Source organism: Varroa destructor, unplaced genomic scaffold (assembly GCF_002443255.2).
Source record: "Varroa destructor unplaced genomic scaffold, Vdes_3.0 BEIS01000002.1, whole genome shotgun sequence".
NCBI classification, from domain to species: domain Eukaryota; kingdom Metazoa; phylum Arthropoda; class Arachnida; order Mesostigmata; family Varroidae; genus Varroa; species Varroa destructor.
Genome location: NW_019211455.1, coordinates 15352693 through 15363220, shown reverse-complemented (window position 1 = coordinate 15363220; position 10528 = coordinate 15352693). Strand labels below are relative to the sequence as shown.

General features: G+C 42.0%; 1 long non-coding RNA gene across 1 annotated transcript; it reads left to right on the top strand.

Moving 5' to 3' along the window:
- Window positions 1–6: 6 nt before the first annotated feature.
- On the top strand, window positions 7–10528 carry LOC147757427 (uncharacterized). The gene is made up of 2 exons (XR_015322232.1): window positions 7–7484; window positions 7879–10528. It is a non-coding gene; the product is annotated as an uncharacterized LOC147757427 (long non-coding RNA).

Genomic DNA, 10528 nt, shown 5'->3' with positions numbered 1-10528 from the left:
TATATAAGCATACGGGACTGAATAAACATGGTCATGGGCAATGCAAGATGAACTATAGGACTATTCATGTGGCTTAGAAATGTAAGCAGTGAACGCGGCGTAGCATAAATGACACGAAACAATTTGACCTAAAGCCATATTTGAGTAAGGCAGTTCGCGTGTTCTTGGACCGGGTTTAATCGTTATGATTGCTTTCAGTATGCTCGCACACATATGTAAGTCAGTATGTTTTTCAACACTCCACTGACGTTCAACGTTGCAGTTTAATGGGTATAGAGAACAATCAATAAACTGGAAATATTTACAATGTAATTTAACTATTTCGAAACATGTTAGGAGGAAAACGTTCCAAAACGAATGTGACACTGAGGCTGGCAGTGTTCGATCGAAACTGCTATTCTGAGTCAGCTGAAGTTGGTGTTTCGAGAGATTGAAACTTCAATGAGATTAAAATCTGTTTTTGCTCTGTTCATGTTAGCAGCGTGTAATTAAGCAATTCGCGATTCATAAAGAATGTTTGGCATGGTTTTACGCAGTACTCATTGTTACCTAATAAATAACGGAAAATTATCACAAAAATATTACTAACACCGATAGCAATTAGTAATAACGACGCATGCTAAGTGAGAAAATAAAAAAGCATCGAGATTGCCTTGAAACTGACGAAAAGGTGTGAAAGGCAAATGTAGTGGTGATACGGTGATAAATGGGAAATTTCATAATCATTTTTCGAGCTCGTTCAAGAGACAGGCTTAATATACGGCAGAATACTGTACAGTATTCCGCCGCATTCTTTGTGCAAAGAGCAAAAAGAACATTCGATTGATTGATTGACTACAGTGATCGGAACTTTGAACAGCCGGATATACTCAGTACGGGATTTAAGCAGCTAATGAGATCTATGAGAATAACCGTTACGGACTATAAATAACGAGCGTTTTTGGTACCATATGGCACCCAGTTTGATAAATGGTCGGAACATATGCATGAAAAAAGGACAGATGAGTAAATCGATAAATGTGCATAACATATTTTTTTAAAGGACGAAATCTCCGGTTTTTTTTTATTAAAGTTTTAGCTGGGTAGAGGCGTGTCGCAATACGAGAAATCTGACGATAAATCAGAGGCACTGCATGACCACCTACGCGAATAGCTGTACATTACTATAATGACCATTCTAACTACGGGTGTTATCAATGCATAAGAATATACTAAAAAGCCATGAGATTATACAACTAATGAGGATGATTTTTCGGCAGATTTTCAATCGCGCGAAAGTTCACGTCCCTCGTCAACACCGAACGAACTGCCTGTAGAGCTATACATTTTGTCTTTCTTGAAAGCGCAGTTAGTCCTAACGAGGCTTTCCAGGCACGAATAATGGCTTTCGTGCAAATTGGGCAAATTTAGTTGTTGAGCTGTTAAAAAGAATTGGCGGCAATTCTGAAAGCTGGCGTTGTAGGCTGCTAGATGCAAGTGAGTGGAATTTCATTGTATAATAACTGTGTTTGCCTACGCGGCTATTTGATGTCGACAAACGAATTGTTAACGAAACTTTTCGTTGAGAAGTTCCGATGGAATACATAGTACTTTCTATTGATATGACGAACGAAAAGCGGCATCTCGTATCTTAATAAAGAGTAGTGAACATCCAACGATTGCTTACGAGCGCAATGAAAGAAAAATTGAGCAGTTAAGAACCTGAATTAAAAAAAAAATTAGGACTTTCAGCTCACTTAAGCTCACCTACGCGATCGTTGGCAGCTTTTACAAAGCGTTATTTGAGAATGCCTTACGGCGAATCTGCGAAGGGACAACCGGAGTAACCGTTAAATAAAGTATAATTTACAATGAACTGCACTACGTCGAATTTTGGCTTAGGTATCTGTTAGATACTGCGTGTTGGCAGTCCTGTGGCGTGTAATTGGACATTTACGAAAACGTTCTGCGGAATACGTTCACGTATACGCGCACTCTAGGCCGGACCTGCTAAGGCGCGTGGTACTAGGTGAACGTTTTAGGCTAGGTCCCTTGTTTCATTAATTGCCGATTGAATACGAGAGTGATGACGAATATTTGCAGCAATTCCAGCAAAGCCAAATGTTGAATAATTCTCCCCATTTTCACCCAAGATACCTATTGAAAATAAGTTATTTGTAGATAATTTGTTGACCATTTAACTTTGCATAACGCAATACATATAAAGATAGTTTGTCTCAAACGATTGTGAATAGTGATAGTGCCTTCCCTTAGAATCCACAGGTAGTTCAAGATTAAATCAATGCAAAGATCGGCAGAAAAATTCGCAGAAAGCTGAACGTATATATATATACATATATACACGTATACGCTACTTGTGTATGTACCCTACTCTTCTCGCTGTCGTGAATTCATATGACGACGGCAAAGTCAGCGACAGAAATAGCAGCAACAGCAGCTTTTGATTTGATTTCGTTTTCTTTCTACTTCTGATCTGTCTTGTACTTTTCACCACCACCACTGCTCTAGTTGCCGTCACTGTCGATGTTGTTGTGGGTATCAGCGTCGCCCTCGTAAACTCGTTAATAGGTCACGACGATTCGTTTTTCTTTGCAAATGATATGCCGGTTGAAATCGCTATTTCTGCTGCTGATGCCACTGCCGTAACGAAGGGGCTTGCTGCTGCTAATGTTGTTCCTGTTCGACGCTGGCATGTCCTGCCACCGCCGAAACTTTGCGGGTGAAAATAGATTGAACTGAATATGATTGGCCAGCGGCTGCGATGAGTGCCGATGCCACAGGTTACAAATGTCCATGCAAATCCCCACCAGCGACCGCAGCTACCGTTTCGGTCACCGCCAATCGGCAATTAGCTGTTGGCAGTCAGCCACACTGCCGTTCATCTTAACGTTTTCTTAATCGAATTGCCGCTGCTGGAGTCGCGCAACAACCACGTTTTCGAACGGGGTTGTGACTGACTGATCAGAGGGGACCTGGCGCGAAACCACGCCACGGGCCGAGTTCCAACGTTGTCTGTGCGTAGTAAAAAAAAAAAACGTATTGCTATCTATCTATACGAGCGAATGAACGAACGAACAACAACAACAGCAGCAGTAGTAACAATAACAACAACAAATCTCGGATTGTTCTGTAATACTGTCATTTTTGTCATCGGTCTCCATTTGATTATTCAGGATAACAAACGGATAGTCTCGCTTTTAGCATGCGATAAAAAAAAATTGCAATCGTTCTATTTAACGCTGTACCGCTGCAGCATGTTCGTACGGTATTAATCTGTATTTTTCTACCTATTGAATGCGTTTGCAAAATGAAAATGTAAAAGCCACTCGAAAAGACGACTGCTCTGATTGAAAATACAACCAGGCAGTCTTCATATGTATGTTACATATATTTTTGTTCTTTGTGTGGATGCCAATGCAGCTTACTTTAATGATACTAATGAAGGTTACGTTATTCGACGAATATAATCCGTTCTAAAAATGTTTATCGAGATCAACAGAAGAAAATACGAATTTCGTTTTTAGAGAGCACAAATAATGTTCGATTTTGAGATATCATCATATGGATACCGTTTTTACATGCAACAAGAATTATTTATGAGCCTTTGGTCTTTAGGGAACCGATTCAACGGCGCTCGTAGTTCCGAGTCTGCGGAGCGGATTTACCCTAAAAACGACTCGAGAACGAAGTCCAGAAGTTAATCAGAGTTATGAGATTATAATCGCAACCCAACCTCACAGTACAATGCGGTCATCACCAGCGTCAGCACAATAAGACAATGTAGTCTAGATAATTATGGTAGACAGACCTTCTGCGGCAGTTAACGCAGTCACTGTTATTATTTATTTTTATACGGTTATTGAACGTTAGAGAATCAAGACCAGTTTGCTGTTGCCCATGCGCCTCTGTGCCCGCGCACGTTCTTCTGCAGCAGCGTCTGTCGTGTTTCGCCCCTGTGGCTCTGTTCTAAATCCAGATACGGAAGAAGCGGGTTAGCGTGTCAATGGCGACCACTAGAATAGTGAATCATTTAGTAACAGTGGACGGGTTCCGTGAACTGATAGCGAATCTTAGGCAAACCTAGGCCATAGACCCATCCTCACGGTCTCGTTAGCGCATTTACTATTATTGCTATCCATAATGATTGTGGTATAATATTACTATACTACTATATAAAGCTCCACGTGCTAGATCTTGTATATATACCGGGATTGCTGCAGCTGGCAAAAAGCATGTAGGTTTGTCCACAAGTTTATCGTTTGTCATCGATCGATGAATCTGCAATTATAGGAGTCAATTAGCATGGAACTAATGACTGTTATATGTCTGTAGGAAAAAACTGTACACTCAGGAAAAGAGCCATTAGAAGAGGCTGACGTCTAACGGTTTGAAGAACAATGAGGTAGTAGTAGCAGTTCGACATTTTAGGTAAAGAGTCCGGTTTTATTTTCGTTGCTAATCGATACGCGATGTAATTTTGCTAAATATTCCACAATTCTAATCACCACCGAAGAATATCCTGGCGTCATGGACGCTAAAATGAATAACGGAGGCGGACGTTCTTCTAAAACGAGGTGGCCGTAAAGTACAGTTGGAGTCTTATCAGCGTGGTGACGAATAACTGTACATCTCGAGCACTGTGACTGCATCGTGATCTGCCGCAGACACCGATGGAAGTTGAACGGCAAGGATCGTCAACAGATACGCGCTACCGGAAATTGTGAACGTGAAAAACCCCAGCAAACTCTATCCTATAGGATGGTTTCGATTAGTTACCAGGCCAGACCAGACCATTCGCTCAATTAAATGCGTTAAATCCACTGGCGTCGTTTTCAGGACGACAGACAGTCACATAGCACTAGACCGTTCGATGGAGAGAAAGCGAAAAAGATACGACGGAATTGCGTGGACAATATTCTGACAACGTTTTTTTTTCTTTGTTTCGGAGATGATGTAATAACTTTTTCTTTTGGGCTTTTAGCGACGAGTCGTTTGCGCAGCGAATGCTGTCTGGGTCGATGTTGTCGAATATCTGCAGTGGCAGTCCTTAAGTCAATACTCGTATTTTAGTCTGTTGCGCGTCTTTACGTCTCGCAGAACGACCTACTTTATTTGTTACCAGGCGTGTCAGATATGAGCTGGAACCTTCGCTCTTTGTGCTCACATATGTAATTCCATATGATTTCACCTAAACAGCGTACCGGAGCAAGCGCTCCAGTATAATCATACCTTGCATCATCTAGTGATGAACATGCTGTCAGGACAAACTCTGAACATGAGAAAGCGTTAATCGATAATCCTCTATTTTACGGACATGAAATACGGATATGAAACAAGGCCAATAATTTAGCTACGCTTTAGAGGGGGGCCAGAATCTTGACAACACCAATTATTGTATTTCAACAAATACATATAAGTTGAGCAGTTATTGTGGTAGAAACAACATTAATATAAATTTTAAACAAATGATATTGTAGCCATGCTGGGAAATCGTTTTCACAGAACTGGCGGTAGACTGAGCATTTGTGAATGAGATTTAATAATGAAAAGTCAGCATTCTGCCGTTTTTTCAAAGGAAGAAGATGGTTACCTTGAACACACTGTTGTTGATAAAAACATATTTACTTATCAAATTTTAGGGACGAGTATATTTGAAATCGCTTTGCTTGCGGTGAGATAGCGACATCTATTCATCAAGAACTGTCCTTGCGATAGCACCATGGGTAACTTGTCTACATGCTAAAATAATGGACACGTAATAGTTTAGGTTACATAATGATATGTGCTGCAAACTACTCGTCTGAGGTAATGCCTTAAGCACAAAAAAAATCGTTTTTTGCATCGCCGTCGTATCGTGTGCTTAAAGGAATGCAATGGGGGTATGTATTATCGTCATCATCAAATAACCATACTGTATGCTATCTATAGCCGCACCGCGCACGTTTTCCAGGAATCCAAGATGTCATGCAGCATTAATTAGTAAAAAAAGTAGAGCAGGTATATGCATCAGCTTTCGCCTGAATCTGCTGGTTTCGCCACCGAAATCACGTTCTCTTTTGTTCGGCGCCATCTTCTCGAACGATCATTCTGCTGTGGGTGGCATAGACGAAACTCTGTCTTGTATATATGGCTATAGTGCGCTCGAGATGGGCTCTTTTGTTAGTAATAGTTGTACGACTTCTTTCTAGAACATACCGTACGCATTTCGCTCCACTCTAGATCTAGAGGCAAAACTCGTTTTTTGCTTTTTTTTCTGCATTTCCACTGTTTTCTCTACAAGTTCATAATACATACTTCGAAGATTTCTATATTTACCCAATTCATTGTTCATTCGCTGTTTGACTCAAAAGCTTCAGTTTAGAAGTTGATGACGGCAGTTCGTTCAAGGTCGTAAATTGTTGTCACTTTCCTTGTGGTTTTCAACTACCTAATCAATCAGCATGGAGTTGCATATATTTCGTGTACTAATAGGACATAGGTCGAGAATTATTTAAATTTTTAGATCTACCAAGTAGTTCCGGACAAGTTCTATATAATAACTTATGAACGTTGTCTTTATAAAATACTTTTTCCATCCCTGCTAGGATATATGTACATAGTGTGTATGCTCATACCGGAGTAAATTTTCTGGCGTTGCTTTTGTAAGAAAGTTCTTTCCGATCGGTGGCTCTAGTACGTCGAAGGATGTTATAGAACAGTTGTATCAGCGGCAGGTTGTTGTCGCAGCCAAGCACCGATTGCATTGATCGACTTGTGGACGGGTTACCTGACGCACAGACTCATACAGGCCCTTGCACTTACATCCAACTAAATACCATTAATCTCTTGCCGTCTTAATGACGACGCCGCTGAATTTTTGCCAGTGGTCCTCTCTTGTCGTCCGCAGCCCATGCATACGTTGTCGAAACGAAATGCTGATGTAACGGGTCATTTTGCAGCAAGTTCGTACATGTAGTTGTAACCTATGTGTTCAACTGTGCGTGCTCAGTTCCGCACTTGACTCGCAAGCGGCGACAGTCGCAATTCTGTTTGGTATTCGGACATGAATACCATTGCTACGGCTCTACCGCTGTTGCAACAGCTTTAACATTGTCGACGCTTTTCTTCCTGTTACTGCTGTTGTTATTGTAGTAAAGAGGCACGTTTAGGGCTCGCGCGACCCGCGTTTCTTCCTCAGGCGTATTGTCTTTCTCTCTCTATTTATTTTCTATTCGCCTATTTTCCAGGGCTAGCATCGTTTCATTTATTGCCGTGCGGCTGCCGTTGGTGGTAAACGTAAGGACTGTGTGTGTAAAGTGGCTGGCTGCTTAAAATGCCCGCGCGAGGTGGCCATTGCCACCGTCCATGCTGATCTTGTTCCTGTTATTCTTCCCGGAGGCGACACAGCTGGGTCATGCAGCTTTCGCAGTTGCTGCGGTTTGATGTTATCGTAGCTTTACAAAAATCGGCATGTGCCGACGGCACGATAGAAGTCAACGACATAGGTGAGCATCGGAAAGGATCGAAAGCGAGAACGCCAAGAAATCACGGGGACAGAACGCCAGTTGTCTTGTCGCTTGAAACAAGGGAATCCGCAGAGCTTACCGCTGTCTGCTGCTATCTGTTCCTGCAGCTTATGTGGCTCTCCCTGCTGTGTCGCGTTTTCCGATTTGCTCAATAATAGGCACGATATATTTATATACGTTTACGCCAATTCTGCAGGAACTTACTGTTGTTGCCTTTATGGCTGTGGACCCGCGCCCGCAACCGACCGCTTGCCGACTCATGTCTTGCCAGTCGCTTTGACCAACGTCGTCTTTATAGCGGTCGCCTGCTTTAGTCGACATACAGTAAATATTTAGCCGCATCGAGTTTCTCGTCTATCTTTGTTTTTTCCAGATCTACAGAAGCTGTCACTTGGGAGGGCGGAGCGTGAAAGATATAGAAACTCAGTGAAAGCAAAGGCAGGCGGAAGGAGAGCAGCTAACGACACAATGAAAGAACATTCTCTGGAAGGATTTGCTAGCAATAAGATAGTGAACCATTCTGTTCTCCTGACGCGCTTTGTCGGGCGCGCACACACACGTTCCTGCTGCAATGGCACCACGAACCCGATCACGTCAAGATCGTACTAGGAGCATTGATAGCCCTGGCAGCTGCAGCAATCATCGTATCATCATCGCCAAAACGCTGAAGCACCCCGTTTGGTGGCTCAGAAACATGTCTGATGTCGGTCGTTAGTTTATAACGTTATTCGGAACCGCCGCCGCACAGATACATCGCGTCGACACAAGGCAAGCTAGAGTAGCAGCAGACAACACCGTATACTTAGTTGCACACACATTATGCCGACCAATAAGCCGATATATGTTGCAAACAACGACAACGACGCACAAAAAGTGCAGGCGATAACGGAAGTGGTGTGGCGGCGATGGTGGTCCCGTAAGCTTGGGGATGACTGATTCCTTCTCGGTGGCTGGGCTCGTCGGCTGAATCCCTTGAGCTCTGGATACCTGAATGAATCCCTTCCTGTGTTCCAGTCCGTGGGAGCTAGTCACAAGACGCCGTCGACCAGCACCGGCAGCAAAAATGTGCTTAGCACCACAAACATTCTACCGTAAAGTATATACACATATTCTTCAGAATAGTAGTGAATAGCCGGTGAACAGTGTGTTCCGAATGGCGGCATCTGCTGTGCTCTGCCAGTAAGTGAGCTATATATTAGTGGCAAAGCAGCAGGGAACAACAACAAGCCTTCGAATATCATTTTAACTCATCGGCTGCAGGCACGGCGATGGCTACCTGCGATAACAAGCACCCCTAGCAGCTCTACTATTACTACAACTACAATGCTGATATTAATTATACTATATTGATACTATATATTCTTAGATGTTAAACGGACAGCCCACACACGATACGCTATTTTCATACTTTACTCTCATTGTTTGGGGAACGGCTAGGCAAATCCGGGACCGATTGCTGGTTAATCTCATTTCAAATCTTTGGACAGCAGGCGCACTAGAAGGAGACCAGACAGGTGAAATTCCTCAGTCCCGCGGTTATCCGTTAACTGTTGTGGCGATGGCAGCGCCAACAACGGGAAAGCGCCACCTCATTTCCCAACTTTTGTCGCTTCGTCTCGACTGACACGCCGGCGTCAACATGTCCTTCTTCTACAGATGGAACTGCATGCTAATGTTAGGACGGCTGCGCGGACTACGAACAGTGAGAAAAGTCAAGTTGAAGACAATTGTTTGACCAAAAGAAGAACAAAGTGCGAGCTGTCCATTGTTACAGAAGTTTTTCTACTAGTTTGACTACTTAATTTTTTAATATGTATCTCCCATATAGATATATAATGGATTACGTAGATGAAAAAAAGTACTTCGCAAACTTACGAGGATTAGTTTCTTGTGAAGAAGTATCTTTTGCCTTTGCCCATAGATAATGCTAATAAAATAGCAAAGTTTGACCTTGGTTTTCTGAGAGCATGTTAAAGCAACGGCATATGTTCACGAACCAACACCTCATAACGCATCACTATTAAGCAAGCAAAGAGGGGCAGGGGCTTCAGAAGCAAAGGCAATCGAAGACGAAAAAGACTTTAAATAGATTTGGATTAAGCAAAAATGTGTATTTTAGCTTCAACATATGAGAATCTGCTAAATGGTGCATGTTGCTAAACGTTGGCCCATATTCCGCCTCAAGAGGTTATAGCGTCTAAGCTGTGTGTGACATTTTGCTGTTTAACTACATTTGAATTGAATTATAATAAAAGAATATATAATAAATATTATTAAAAAGGAACTATATTTCATTATAATCGGAGACGATCAGCGTCACCTCGATGTTATAGTTTTCCATATGCTATATATAACTTTGACTCGACTGCTCATCGATCGACTTCTTGTGATTCTTGTGGCAATTCGTTCATTGTAAATTATATATCCACTTCTTTTAACTGTAGAATAGGCCATAATAGGTTAAAGTAACAATAAGTTCCTATTCTTCATCTTGTATAGGACGACTTTAGAGATATATTATCGCTAGAGACGTCTACCCTGTTCATATCTTTTCGACTCTATAAAATGACAGCTATATTTGTTTTTTAATAATGTGCTCTGTACTGTTCTAATAGTTAGCGATACTTAAGCGATGGATTACCACACGAATGTTGTATAATGTATAGATGGGACAAGGTGACTACTTCAGTACCAACATATCTCATTTCTTCAGGCTTCGCTCAACGTCTGCCACTTATTTGCTATTTTTCGTGACATTTTCTACTAAAAGGCAACTTTCTCTCACAGACTATTCCCAGCGTACTGGTAGAGGTTTAAGAGTTTCGGGCAATCCTGGAATGTAATCTTTTCATGTGGTCTGGCCATTTAGGCTCAGGAAGAATCGCCATCCACAATTAGTAAAAGTTAACGCTAGGATTAACAAGACTTTCGTTAAGCCCCGTCGCGGAATCCCTGAGTGAGCACCATCTAAGTGAAGTTAATAAAGCAGATGATAATAAACATGACACTAGTTGGACATTAAA